This window comes from Rhinolophus hipposideros (assembly GCF_964194185.1).
Source record: "Rhinolophus hipposideros genome assembly, chromosome: 3".
Classification (NCBI taxonomy): domain Eukaryota; kingdom Metazoa; phylum Chordata; class Mammalia; order Chiroptera; family Rhinolophidae; genus Rhinolophus; species Rhinolophus hipposideros.
In genome coordinates, this window is record NC_138049.1 from 39,898,282 (window position 1) to 39,913,179 (window position 14,898).

At 39.6% G+C, this 14,898-nt stretch overlaps 1 protein-coding gene across 4 annotated transcripts in view; it reads right to left on the minus strand.

The window, feature by feature from the left end:
- Positions 1 to 14,898, minus strand: part of SLC35F1 (solute carrier family 35 member F1) — a 385,011-nt gene that overhangs the window by 62,449 nt on the left and 307,664 nt on the right. The gene's annotated exons all lie outside the window — the stretch shown is intronic.

The window sequence follows — 14,898 nt, forward strand, 5'->3', positions numbered from 1 at the left end:
AGTTGGCCGTCAGCTGTAACCTGTAAGCCATTGCTCACTAATATAACTGCTGTTATATTGGCCACTAATATTTTCTGCTACGCTAGCAGAAAAGGATGGGGGCTAGCAAGAGCAGATTGCAGAGAGGCGGATGCCGCCGGCGAGAATATAGTGATATGACTCCCCTACTTATGGCTCCGTGGGTGTTCCTGTTTGGCCTCACCATGTCCTGCGTTCTTATGTGGGGAGCGGGACCAGAGACCCCACCGGACGCCCCGCACGACAGCTCTTATTATCAGCAAACTGGATTTCAAAAGTAGAAAGCAAGGAATGTACATTTCCTTGTGTCCACCATATAGCAAGGGCAATGCTAGGTTCTTATTTTTCCATTTCACAGATGAGAAAATGGAGTACTGAAGCTAATAATAGGTACCTTACTTGAAGTCACACGGTAGCGTCAGAGCCAGCATGTGATCTGAGGTCTGCCACTTTCCTTACACAAAGTGAGCTGAAGCGGTCAAGGTCCAGGTGGAGTAGCAGGTGCACAGGATCCAGTTACAATAACCGTGGTCTAGGCTGGGTCAGCCTCAACTCAGTCTAGCAGGCTTGTGGGCTCTCTCTTACATTAAGAGCACCCTGGAGAGACAGCAGACTCTGAGGGGATTGAGGAAATAACCACTGGTGGTCTGCAGTTTTTTTATATACTAAAGAAGGTGAAGGGTATAAGGAACAAGTGTAGAATTAGAGTCGTTTGCTTTTAGCGATGGCTCTCTGATGCTGTGTGGCTATCTTGAATGTTTTTGGAGAAGTCATTGCCTTCAGTCAGCCGAGCACTACTACGGTCACTTGCATTTCTTATTTATAGAATTCATGAGCATAAGAACATTAACAACAACATTAAACAAAGTACACATTTCAACGCACATATTGAAGGAGATGAACATTTTCTGATAAAATACTAATTCTACATTAATTGTGCATTATTTTTGATTCCTCCCAGCATGAAAACAGCAGGGAGAAACGATTTTATGAGTTAGAGGAAAACATCTTGTACTTTTCGGGATCTATTTGTAGGTCTCACTCAGCTATTCCAGGTTTTGTTTTAAAAAAAAAAGGCAAAATCAGATTTTCATCACTTTGTACTTGTCATTTATTTATTCGGTCGGCAGGTATTTATTATATGCCTACTGAATACTTGGCATTGCTACAGGTACAGGGTACACCAGAGTAAAAAAACTCTACATCTAGATCCAAGTGGACAGCTGTCAACAAACATATTTCTTTCCTCCAGTTCACAGCCAGTTCCCTTCCCTAAGGACTTACCTGGCATTAGAGGCGATTCTGCCTGCAGGTCTTTGGGACCCTTTCCTCTTGCTCCCCTAGGGACCTTGCTTCAGTAGCTAGCTGGTGTCCCTCAGGGATCTTCATTCCTTCCTTTCTGCTGCCTGTTTTCCTTTGCTGTATGGTTACGCCCAGATCCCACCTTTGATGCCCCATTGCTCTGCAACTATTTGTCTTTCCCTGTCACTGCCAGGCTTCCTGAAAGATGAATCTACAGCCATTGCCTCTGGTATCTTGGCCCCATTCATTCTTCAGGTGACGCCAATACTGACCAGTCCCTTCTCCATGACCACCAAAGCTGCACTGCATGGCCACTTTTGACTAAAGCTTTCTGCAGCATTTGGCATTACTGACCACTCTCTCCTTGAATTCTCTTCAGTCCTGATTTATCTATCTATCTGTTTTCCCTCCGATATCTCCAGCCCTTCCTTCCTTCTGTCTTTTTATGGACTCTTTTTTGTTTTTGTTTTTGTCCCTCAAAGTCGGTGTGTCTGAGGATTCAGTCCTTAGCCCCCTCATATGCCACATTTTGGCTGTTACCCATCTCTTACTTCTTTTCCTGCCAAACTTCCTGAAGAGTTTCATTCAGCCACTATCTCCGCCTCTTCAACATCCATTCAACCCCTCAACCGAGTGTAATCTGGGTTCTGTTCTCCAACTCCATCAAAATTGCTCAAAAATACACCCCCTGTTTTGGAACCCAACAGACACATTTTAGTCCTTATTTTACTCAGCGCAGCATCTGACACTGTATGGGGAAAAATAAAGCAGGGGAGAGAGTAGGGAGTGCTGAATGGGGCAGGAGATTGTGATTTTAAATAGGGTGGGCAGGAGAGAACTCACTAAAAACGTAACATCTGAGCAAGTCCATAGTATCTCACTGACTGGCAGATAGTAGATGCTGAATGAATGAATGATTAAGGCAATGAATAATGTCAATTTCTCTGAACCATTTGGGGAGATTAGCTGTCATTGAGGTATCTGGTGCTGCCTAACGTTGCTTATGGAGAGGATTTCGGGCATGAGGAGCTGAAGGGGAGCACCTTGTGCAGGTGCTGCTTCCTGTCATCATTCTCTGGCTCAGATGGTGTCACAACTCCTGAACTGATCACAAAGCCTCCTACTTGATGGCCCCAGAAAATGCTCAGCCATACTCTTTTCCTGTTCAAAGGCTCCAGCGCTGGAAATGGCCGCAACCCAGAACATATCAACAAGGGGGAGGACAGGAAGAAGAGGGACAAAAATAACTCCTGTTATTTTTTCATATGTTGGTGTTTTTATGAGTTCTCATTGTCTGAGACTTAAAAAGCAGTTTTAAGACTATACCCTTCAGTCTTGAAGAAGCTCACAGGCTTTTACAGATTTATGACTGATGAACAAACACATCCCTTCAAATGCATTGCCAAGGGAAGAAGGCTATGCACGTTTCTCTCTTTTCCTTTTCCTAGGTGCAAGAATATCCTCCTAGTTTAACCATTTACTGCGGGTGAGTTTTCTGTAGTGATTGAGTACTTCTGTAAATGCAGGCAGTCATGGCATGGAAGTGCTTTCACGTGCATGTATCCGTGGCGGATAGCACCAACTGATCCTCCAAGGAGCCCATCCAAGCACCATAGGTAACACAGGCATCTTGGTAACTACAGAGAGGGGACAACTCCCCAACAGGACTTTCTCCTCAAAGGATGGAAACATAAATACAGATGGGCAAAAGAAGCTTGCTCTTGCACCATGTTTCTGTGTGTTTTTTGGAGAAGGCCCTCAAAAGGTCAATGCCTTCAAAGCCACCTTGGGTTTGGGGAGGAATTAAATAGTGTCTCCAACTACATTAGCTTCCTATTGCTGTTATAACAAATGACCACAAACTTAGTGCTTTAAAACAACCTATATTCACTATCTTATAGTCAGAAGTCCTAACATCAAGGTGCTGACAGGATTGTGTTCCTCTGGAGGCTTTCCAGGAGAATCCTCTTCCTGCCTGTTCAGCTTCTAGGGGCTGCCTGCATTCCTTGGTTTGTGGTCCCTTCCTTCAACTTCAAAGCCAGGAGTGTAGCATCTTCAAATCTCTCTTTGACTCTTTGACCTCTGCTTCCACTGTCACATCTCCATCCTCTGACCCCTGTTCCCTCTTCAAAGGACCTTTGTGATTACATTGGGGTTTCTCCAATAATCTGGGGTAATCTCCTCATCTCAGTTTCATTAATTTAATCACATCTGCAGAGTCTCTTCTGCCATGTAAAGTGACATACTTACATATTACATGCATCAGAACTTTAATATCTTTGGAGGACCATTATTCTGACTACTGCATCAACTATGTTCATGCATGAAGAAAGGTGTACCTTGAAATTAATGAGAATTTTTTCAAAAGGAAAGAAAACTGCCACTTATTAAGCAGGGCATGTGGGTGTTTATATGTCTAATCTTCTTTCATATGAACATGGTTGTCATTCAGGATAGTCATGCTGGAAGGCCATGGGTATATTTTAATGAAGCTTTCATTGCTTAAAAACATTTTGGACTCTTTGAAATTGCTTTTGGAGCACTCATTGGAAAGTTGCTTCTTTAACGGAAGCAACTGTTCATTCTTCGAGGTAGGATTTAGTTCATTCATTCATTCATTCATTCGGAAAGAACCACAATGCTGGATTAAGCTAGTTTGTGTTAAACTTTGTGGATCCAAAGCAAGGAGAAGTTACTTGCAGGATTTAAAAGTGGCTCTGAAGATTTCAAAAGGGAGATTCTAAAATATTTGAACAATGGTAGCCACATCAGAATAAGTATATTATAACAATAAAAGAAGCACTTTAAAGTATAATATTGATTTTAATGTATAAATTTTGCTATTTACAAGCCACTTTGTTGATATATATAGTGACATGTTGTTATTATTTCAAGGAAAGATTTATTTGAAAAATAGAGAATTTTTATGGGGATAGATGTTTCTAATGAAACTATTCAGAGCTTGCTTACTCTTATTTCTCATGTTACATTGCCTAAGCTATTTGTTACAAATTGACTTTTTTCAAGTCTCTTATCTTTTGATATTGTGTTCTCTAAGTAAATCCTTTATAGGAAATAGTATTGATTTTTAAAATGAACCAAAACTAGATCATTGGCTTTAAAAAAATTCTCAAATCTTCTATCCAACACAGAAAAATTTTCACTTTCTCTTTCATCATACGTATAATCTTTAATGTTTAGAGAAACCAGGGAAGTAATTACCTGGAGAAAACTATTAAGAAATTATCAATGATATTATTTATGGAATTTTGCTTGGACACAGGCAGGGAGGATGACTTGAAATAAAAATATGATTCTAAATTTCTATCAAAAGATTTCATATCTATAAAAATCACTTAAAGGCCAAATGAACACTCTGAGCCAATGAGCATACCTAATTGGCAAGATCTTACACATGACTTATTTGAGCACTCTGACTTTTAGAAATGTAATTGAAATTAGTTTCTATTAAAGTTCAGAATTCATAAAGAAAAATTTGAGTTTCAAAATTTTATTTACTTGGCCATTATAAAATTCTATTTTCAATGCTATGCTTTCTGTCTGTCTGTCTGTCTGTCTCTCTCTCTCACACACACCCCTAGGTGTGCTCACTAAATCTATTTGCAAGTGCTTATTTAAATAAAAACATTGATTAAAACTGTTTATTGGTACAATCGTATGGCCACAATTCCACCAATTGTATCCTATAGAGAACATTTTATGTTAAGACAGTCAGTGGTTAGCAGCTGAAGCTGTATGACCACAAAGGAGCCTTGGGGATATCCAAGGTTGGGCCTCCTATGTCTTCTCATTTGCCCAATTCACCCTCACCCACCAAATATGACAGGTGAGACAATTTGGCCTCTAACTCTGAAAAATATGAAACTTTGTATGTGGTGTAATGTTAGACTATAAGAGTGTTTCACTTTTCACAAACGAGTATATGGAAAGAATACCTAAGAAATGAATATGAGCTATTATTCATTGTACACAATGAGTTTTGAATTTCCTAGAAGAACTACTTTGTGCATTTCCCAGTGTGTTAAAAATATAAATCATTGACAAAAATGTATTTGGAAATTATTTTAGAAACATGTTCATTGCAGAACAGGCAGTCTATCTGTACCATAAGAGAAAATGTTGATTTTACCTGTCAAGCAACAGCATTCCAAGGCTTTTAGGTTTGTTTCCCCCCTGGAACTGTGAGAACATGATTCCAAATAGGATATTATCATATTTGCTTGTACAATTTCTCCTGATATTTTCACTCTAAAACAAATTGTGTTGGAAGAATTTTGTTTGTACCTATTAGCAATTTCATTAATCTTTATGAGATTTCACCACTCTTGCCCAGCAAATAGTCTTACCTGGGGTAACACAGTAATCAATTAGTGGCAAAGCTCATAGGAACGTGAGTTTCCTAATCTTCTCTTTGTGTCTCAAGCAAGTATTTTCATTTAGATTGTGCCGTATGCAACTGAAAATCACTCTTCTTAAATTGTCTATCAAAGAGAGTGCATGAGAGGATGAGATAGTTTAGGCAACATATATTTTTTAGTTTTTTGTTTTTCTTAAATTGGATCAATGGAAAGAATATATGAAATGGAAAATATGTGAGTAAAAGGAGCTCACATTTATTGAGCACCTACTGCACGTTGGAGGTGTCGCTAAGGTAGTGGGTGTTCCAGTTTGGTTGACTGACTGTCACATGGATGTTAGAGAAGTCAGAATGTTGGAAGACGAGTGGGGGTACTACTGAAAGGTCAGTTTGTAAGAAGGTACAGAGGACTTCACTGAGATAGGTGTTAGAGTCTGCAGTGGGAGGTGGTGGCAGTGTCAGCACAAAGGAAGTTGTCTGTTGTGTTATTTTTGCCTTAGGGCTGGTTGAGAAACATTGACCATTGAATGAAATGTTACATTTGGCCTACTGATGACTACCTCAGGAGGCAGGTTCTTTTATTCTGACTTATAGGTGGGAAAATGGATGCTCAGAGAGAGAGAGAGAGAAGGTCATCTCACTTATTTATAACCTGTCTACATGAGCCATTGGAGTTGTTGATAATCATCAGGGAACCAAATGGCCCTGTTTTACTGTCAGATCATGTTGTCAGTAAAACCTAGGTTTATAGGCTCCACTGCGTGTCTCCTTGAGGGTCTTCCCCATCACTGGTGGATTCAGTCACTCTTCCTCTATCATCCACGGTATTCTGGGTAGAGCTCCATTTGACTACCTTTCATGCTGCATTGTAATTTGTTTACAGATCTGCCTTCCAGCAAAATAGGATACATTTTCTTGGAAATTTAATTTCCCCTTAAATCATGCCTCGTACAACCTTCTACCTATAAAACTGAGCCATGAAGAAAAAGAAAGCAGGACCTTTATACAACAAAGAGGTCCTGAATGAGCTTTGGAACACAAAGCTGACTTTCCCGACTCTTTCAGTAAGGAACGGTCTAGAGAGTCAGGTGAACACAGAGAGAAGGCATTCTAAATTCTGCATTTCTCCCTCCCATATACCAAGAATCTATATGGCCAACTACACCCGAGTTTCCTCCTGAATGTGGAAGGGTGCCCTTTCCTCCCTTCACGCTGTGTCGAAGGGAGGCCTGGTGTTCTGGAAAGAAGACGTGAGACAAGGAAGCCCATGCTAGAGAAGAAGAAGGAGGGAAGCATTTGTCCCTGAAAAGGCCACATCTGAGAACAACTAGAGTTGAAATGTGGTTAGCAGAGCTCTGTAGTTTCTCCTCAGAGCATCTGTCTTTCTGGATGATACGCAGAAGTCCAAGTGCTCTGCAAAGGGGTGCAGGCTGGCTTACTCTAGGAGAGATGGGGGGCGGGGGAGTTTTATGTGGCAGAAACTACTGAGGGGAGAGATCTAATACATTCACAGCTGGATACCAGGGGATCCACAGCATCAATAAGAATCGAGGAGGTGAGGTAGGTGGGGGCCATGGGGGCTGGCAATTAGCAAGAACAGAGAGATGATTGCTGGGGCCAAGACAGCAGGAAGGACCAGAAGCCCCACACCCTGCAAGTGCACACACAACACCCGGCCAAGTACCCCAGAGTACACAGCAGCGGCCAAAGGGCCAACATGAAGCCAAAGGTCACACTAGAGACCTGGCATCTCAGAAATGAATATAGAGGGGAAGAACTCTGAGAGGCTAAGTATTTGTCCAAAAGCAACTGAATGTTCCAAAGAAAGTTTTTAAACTGGAAGAAATTAGCAAACTTTATTTTTCATTGGCCTTTTCCCTCACACTGCTATTTGCCAGCTTGAGGGTGTTGGAGGGAAGGTTTACTATGAATATCAGATCAACTACAGGATAAAGGAGATAAAGTTGCTTTAAACATCTAAGTATAACATGAATAAATCTACATCCATGCTATACCTATAACATGAGCTTCTTGAGAGCTGGGACAGTTTTTGTGTGTGTGTGTGTTTTTTTTTTTTTTTTGGTTAATCATCTTTACATCCCCAGAGCATAGTAGAATACTGAAAGGGTGTTTAGAGTTGCGGGTCCTGTCTGAATAAATATACTTACTGAGGATAAAGGTCACTTATGTTGCTATGCTCAATAACTGGCCTTTAGAGATTCATCCTTTCATTCATTAACTTATTTACTCAAATATTCCATACATTTTTGACATCTATATGTACATGATGTGATTCAGGAAAAAATGATGAATTGTTTCTGCATTTATTCAAACATCAGCAATTTATTCAGTGCTTACTGTGCACCAGATACACAGGTCCCACATTCAAGGATCTTACACACTTGAAGGGGAGAGGAAATATATATATAAGCAACTACCATATAAAGTAGAAAGTAACACTTACCATATAGAAAATGAAGATGAAGATGTAAATAGAGTCAAGACAGGATGAAATGCATGTTTTCCTGTCTTGTAAGCATGGCTGTTCTAGAGTCTAGAGGAAGAGAGAGAGAGACGCTTCCCTTGATTTCCAATGGCTTTACCTGATGGCCTCTGGGGGACCAGCCCATAGACCCAGAGTCAGTGGAAGTAGGCACTGGAGCTCCCTTCTGTAAAACGGAGTTCTACAGAACACATTTAAAGAAAGCTTTCATGATGAGCCTAGTAATGGAACGACACAGACGTTGACGATAATTTTAGTGTGTGCCTGTGATGATGGGCAAGAATCTATGACCTAAATCAGGACAAAAGGATGAGAGAAAACTGTGTGGCACCCAATCCAATGTTTAGATTTGAACTACTAGATATTTAAGTTATGGTCATAATCATGAGACTAGGAAGTCCAGATCTAAGAAAATCTGAGAGGTTCAGAATGGCATGTTCATTTTAGGGGTCAGGACTTCATTTTGCCTTTAAATGCACTTTAAAATATCTCTAAAATAGTCATGAAAGTGCCACAGTCCTGCACCAGGAACAAGTAAAAATAGCAAAGAAAAATAAGGGAATATAGCCTTAAAATCTGAGCTTATCACTGTAAATTCATGCCCATGGGACTGGCATGCCCATGTATAGGCATGCTTTCTCTCTGGGCTCATCCACAGAGGTGGAACTCAGGTTGGCGACAAATGAAAAGTATGCTTAGTGACCTTCTGTTGTGTGTCATAACTTCTTGACTATGGAGCCATAGTTACATGAATCCTGAGGGGGGGATTTACCTCTCTCCCGTGTCTCCACTGAGCTGAAAACATACTGTTTTCGTCACACTACAATATTGTATTCTAACTGTGAACGTAGCTGTCTATCAGCCCACCACAGGGCTCAAGGCTGATCAGGAGTTGTGTGCTCAGCACTGACATTTTCTAATCGATAAAGGAATCTGTATGCCGAGTCTATTCACGTGACTTAAACTTCAGATTCCAGAGACACATCAGAAAGTACAAATTACCCAGCCTTTCTCTGCATCTGATACAACTTAATTCTAAGCCTACCTAAAATTCAGGAAGAGTAGACCCAGAACGGCCTGAGAGCTATGTAAACTGAGGAGATGAACTGTTGCATTTGCATGGTGTGCATGTTACACGCATGTTGCCGGTGTATATCACGTAGAGTTAGTCTCATGGTTGGCAATCACGCTGCACATTGGGGAGGCCGGCTTTCATTCTGCTAATATGCCCAAGCCAGAGGAGCGGAGCAGAAAGAAAATAATCAGGGTTAGAGTGCTTTCTTTCTTGTTCTTTGATCCGGATGGAAACTGCCTGAGTCACGGGGAGAGCTCTGGAATATCCACTATGTGAAGGAGGGGATGTATTAGTGGTATAGACCCCTCAGCATATGTTTTAACTGGAAATGGTTTCCAATGTGAGTTAATTTTAAATGACCAAATATCATGTTTGAGGAGACTTGCTTTCTTCTTATTTCACTAGTTTCATCTATTGCATTTTAGTACTACATGGCTAAAGAAAGATGAATAATCTTTGGGAAGAAGTCATAAAGCTGGTATTTCTACTGAAATGGTTCATATAGCACAGTTATAAAAATGGTACAGCTTTGAGAATTTATCCAAATGTCATTGTTAATCTGTCTCAAAATCACAGGCACGACCTATTTATTCAAGAGATACAAACCCAAAAATGTATCTTTAGAATGAAATCCTTATAAATCCAACATCATGGTGTTACCATCTTTTTACTTTCTAATGAAGAAAAGGGCTGGGTTTCTTCATTTCAGTGTCTCTCTTTTGTTAACTTTGTCCTGAATAAACGTTATCTCTTTTGCCATTGTTAATTTTTTTTAGCTTCTGACTATAAAGTCAAAGTTAAAAAATATTTTTTTCCAAAAGATGTTCAACATTATTAGCCATTTGGAAAATGCAAATTAAAACCACAAAGAAATATCACTACATACTTTTTTGAATGGGTAAAATAAAAAAATAACAATGCCACCAAATGCTGGTGAGGATGGGGAGCAACTGGGCCTCTCATACATAGCTGGTGGGAATGTGAAATGATAGAGCCACTCTAGAAAGTTGTTTGACAGTTTTTAAAACCAAATAGGGACTTTCCATATGATTCAGCAATTGCACTTTTGAGCACTTACCCCAGAGAAATGAAATCTTATATTAACACAAAAACCTGCACATGAATGCAGCTTTATTTGTAAAAGCTCAAAGCTAGAAACAATCCAAATGTCCTTCAACAGGCGATGGTTAAACAAACTTGGTATATCTATACCACAGAACACGATTCAACAACAAAAAGGAACACACTATTGATACATGAAACAATTTGGGTGGACTGAGGATATTTTGCTTAGTAAAAAGCCAATCTCAAAAGGTTAAATACCGTGTAATTCTATGTTATATGGCATTCTCCAGAGGACAAAATTATTTGGATGGAGAATGGATTAATGGTTGCTAGATAACAGGGATAAGGGTGATGAAATGGGTGTGACATCACAGGGGTACCACGAGGGATGGGTGACGGGACAGTTCTGCCTCCTGAGTTGGGTAGTCGTTACACAAACCCACACAGGCATGCCCTTGGAGATATTACAGATTTGGTTCCAGAGTACTGCAACGAAGAGAATATCACAATAAAGCAAGTCACAGGGATTGTTTGATTTTCCAGTGCATTTAAAAGTTGTGTTTACACTATATTATGGTCTATTAAGCGGGTAATCGCATTATGTCTAAAAAATGTATATACCTTAATTTAAAATACTGCATTGCTAAAAAAAAGCTAACCGTCAGTTGAGCCTGTTGAAAAAATGGCGCTGATATATTTGCTTGATGCAGGGTTGCCACAAAACCTTCAGTTTGTAAAAAGTGCAGTATGGTATCTGCGAAGTGCAATAAAATGTGGTATGCCAATATGTGGCATCAAACTGCGTAGAACTACACACACACACACACACACACACACACACACACAATGGAGTGAAGGAAAAAGGGATGAAAACTGAATAAGGTCTGTAGTCTAGTTAACAGTATTGTACGAATGTCTATATCCTGGTTTTGACATTATACTAAAGTCATATAAAATGTCACCATTGGGGAAAGCTGTAAGAACAATTCGAAGAACTCTATATTTTTGAAATTCTCTGAATTTGTCATCATTTCAAAAATATATTTTTCTTCTCAAGCTTCATTTATCAATTGTTTGTGACATTTATTCATAAATTTGGTGATTGAACTAAAAGGGCAAGAGGATAAAGCAAGGAGGGGATCTTTAAGTCCTACATCACTGTTATTAAGAGAATCAGAATGCAAAAGTATTTTATGCTCCGCCAGCTGCTAATAAAGGCTGTCTGGTTGAAATAGAAATGCTTTGAAAAACGGCTGTTGGGTCTCATCCTATCATTTATTTCTTCAGAAAGCATTGCTCTCTTTTACCGATAAAATTAAGTCACATTCTTCATCCTGGCATGGAAGATCTCTGACAATATGGCCCCGACTTAACTTTTTGGCTCTGTGTTCCTCTGTTTGTTTATGACCACCCATTGTTTCTATCTGTTCTCCATACTACAGTCTCAGTCGTCTGTAAAACTCATATTTGGCTTTCGGTGGCACTTGGTGTAACTATTCAAACCCCTGACCTGGCCATCAAGGCTCATGGACTCTGGCCCCTGCCTCCTTCTCCAAGCCATTGTTTACCACTCTTCTCTTCACTCTCCTTGCCCAGACACATACCTTGGCCACAACCTCGCCCTTGCCATGGTCTTTCTCACAGCAGGGCCTTGATCATGTTGCCTTCTTTGCTTGGACACCTTTCCCTCCCAACTAACCTTCTACTCCTCTTTCAGATCTCAGCTCCATCATCAGTTCTTTAGGAAAATCTTTTCCAACCCCCCAGTTTAGGTCAGGTTGTTTTTACAAATGTTCTCATAGAACTGTGTTGCTTTCTTTTGGAACAGTTACACCAATTATAATGATACATCCATTCATTTGGTTATTTGACCAAAGGCTGTCTTCCCCATTTGACTGGAAGCTCCATGAGAATAAAGACAATATCTGTTTTTGCTCACAAGTGTGTTCACCACCTAATACACTGTATTAAACATAGAAGGATTCAGTAATTATTTTTTAACTGGATGAATCAAACCAGAATAACTGTTCTCCAACCATATTCCTCAGGTTTCCTGTCCCCAAGGTTCTGTCATGCCCTTCACTGCAGGTGCAAAACTGTACTTACATTTTATCCTCTCTACATTTTATCCCATTTTATAGTCTCGTCTAAATGGGTACTTGCTTGTCTTGGAAAATAAATATCATTTCCACCTCCTTTGAAAACTAGAGCACTTAGGTGTCTGTTCTCTTGCAATATGTGGTATTATTATCAATCTGTGTAGACTGTCTCTGTTATCCCCTTTATAAGTTCATGAGCTCCTGGAGTGCAAGATCGGTTCATTTCTCTTTATATAACCTGCAATAACTAGCATATTTTTCATTCTTAATTAATGTATTTTCCTTATTGATTAATGTGAACAACTAAAAGCGGAGCACATATTATATGCTCAATTAATATTTATAGAAACTAGGGAAAATCATTAGAGGTCCTTGTTAGTTATACCGATTTGCAGTGAGTGAATGGGATCAAATTACTAAACAGTACTACAAGCATGGTTCCCAGGGCAAATGCCTTCTGTTCGGACCATTTATTATTTTTTAATAGGTTTATTTGTTACAGCTGGCCAGATGGTTCTAGTATTGTGAGATTCAGCTTGCTTTTTCACTTCCCCCTATCCTGTACTCCATAAGTTACAATGAAAACCTATTAATATTTCAGGGGCATTATTATTTCCTTGTCTTTCTACAGAATTAAAATAAACCTTTCATAGAACACAGTATTAAATAGGGTGTCAGATAGCTAATTTGAGAGAGGTAAGTGAATGGATTAGTGGTGGTATATGACATGGATTGAACTAAACACCTGAGAACCAGGGAACCAGTTGTTAAGAATAAATTGTCACTGTTAACAACAAACTGAAAAATTGAAAGAAAATTTTTAAAAACCTGTAGGACTTAAGGAACCAGCAATTGGTTATGACTTTTCAATGCTTAACAGAAAAAACAAGTCAACTGTATTTCCACAGGGGGAAGTCTCCTCCTCCTTCTCCCCTAGGTCCATTTATAATTTTTGACTCGGGTTTAACGGGCCCAGTTCTGCCCTGAAGCTAGCATTCTCCTACCATACCTGTAAAGACATTCTGCAGGCCTCCACTTTTAGGTAGAGAACTGCTGGGAATTTCTGTGCCCCCAAATACTGGAAATCAATGCAATTTAATTAACTTCTTTGAACATTTATTGAATACCTAATATGTGCTGGATTTTCTACTAGGTATTAGAGATTCAAAGGTAAGAAATCATCCCTGTGAAAGAACTCCCAGTTGCGTGGAGTAGATAGAAATATCCAAGGTAAGACAGGCTCTGGAGACAGAGCTGAAAAACCAAGTGCCATGGAAGCAGAGGAGAGAGAGAGCTGTTGTCTTGGTGGGGCTTACTGAAGTGAGGTGGGCACTAAGCTGGTCTATGCAGCAGCACTGTGGTTGTTCTCCCAGCATCCATCCTCCTCACCTCTCCCTCAGTGGTGACAGATATGTGATTGGGTGGGATTGATCCCATCCTGACTCTAGGAGTGAGTGCTGATTGCTGAGCCTGTGATGCTCAACCAGAGATGGAACCTCTCTGCTACAGGACATTTAGCAATCCATGAAAACATTGTTGGTTGTTTCAAAGGCTAAAAGAGATGCTATTGGCATTTAGTGGGCAAGGGCTAGGAATGTTAAATGGCAAGTAAAGCAGGAAAGGGACACACATCATGAAAAATGCCACCCAATATGCCCACCCAATATGCCAGTAGTACTTCTATTGAGAAACAGTTGTCTCAGCCCCTCAGAGAAATCTCATCCCGTATTAGTTCAGAAGTCCAGGTCTATGCCAATTAGTGTGGTCCAATCAGAATAGAGCACCAGACTACCCTTTAATCGTTGTGGATAAGCATTCTTTCTGTCTCGCATTAGGCATGCAGGAAGAAGTCTGTAGCCCCATTTAAATCCAGTTTAGATAATTTCCTATTCAATCTATATAATCTAAATTTATTCATTGTTTGCCTGATTGTTTCTCCGTTTTTGTTATTGTTGTTTCTAAGCAAATCATTAGGATGGCAGAAATGTTGTTGAAGTATCAAATCTAAGAAATATCTAATATGGAACAATGTTTTGTGTTCATCTTGGAGCTTTGGAATGAGTATAAATTTATAATATTGCCATAAAAAGAGAAACAAGGGTGAAACAAAAATAGTCAAGCTTATTTATGGTGTAATGAGGAATATAAGTGGTGTCTGGTGGAAATTGTGAAAACCTAAGTTAAACTTGCCATTGTGTACACGCATGTATGGGTACACGCATGTGTGTAAAAGCAAAAGTGAGAGGAAGAGAGGATGCAGTGGCTATCTTCATGCATTACACATTTTAGGAATTTAGCTCTTCAAGAAAAATTCTGTACCTCCAGTTTGCAAAATCTCTACATTAAAGAAAGCTAAAAGAAAAGATTATTAAGCACTTTGATTACTTAATCAGAGTCCATGAAGATATTCTGAAATGTTATAAGTTTCGATTAAAATAGATTATTTCTATGGCTATTA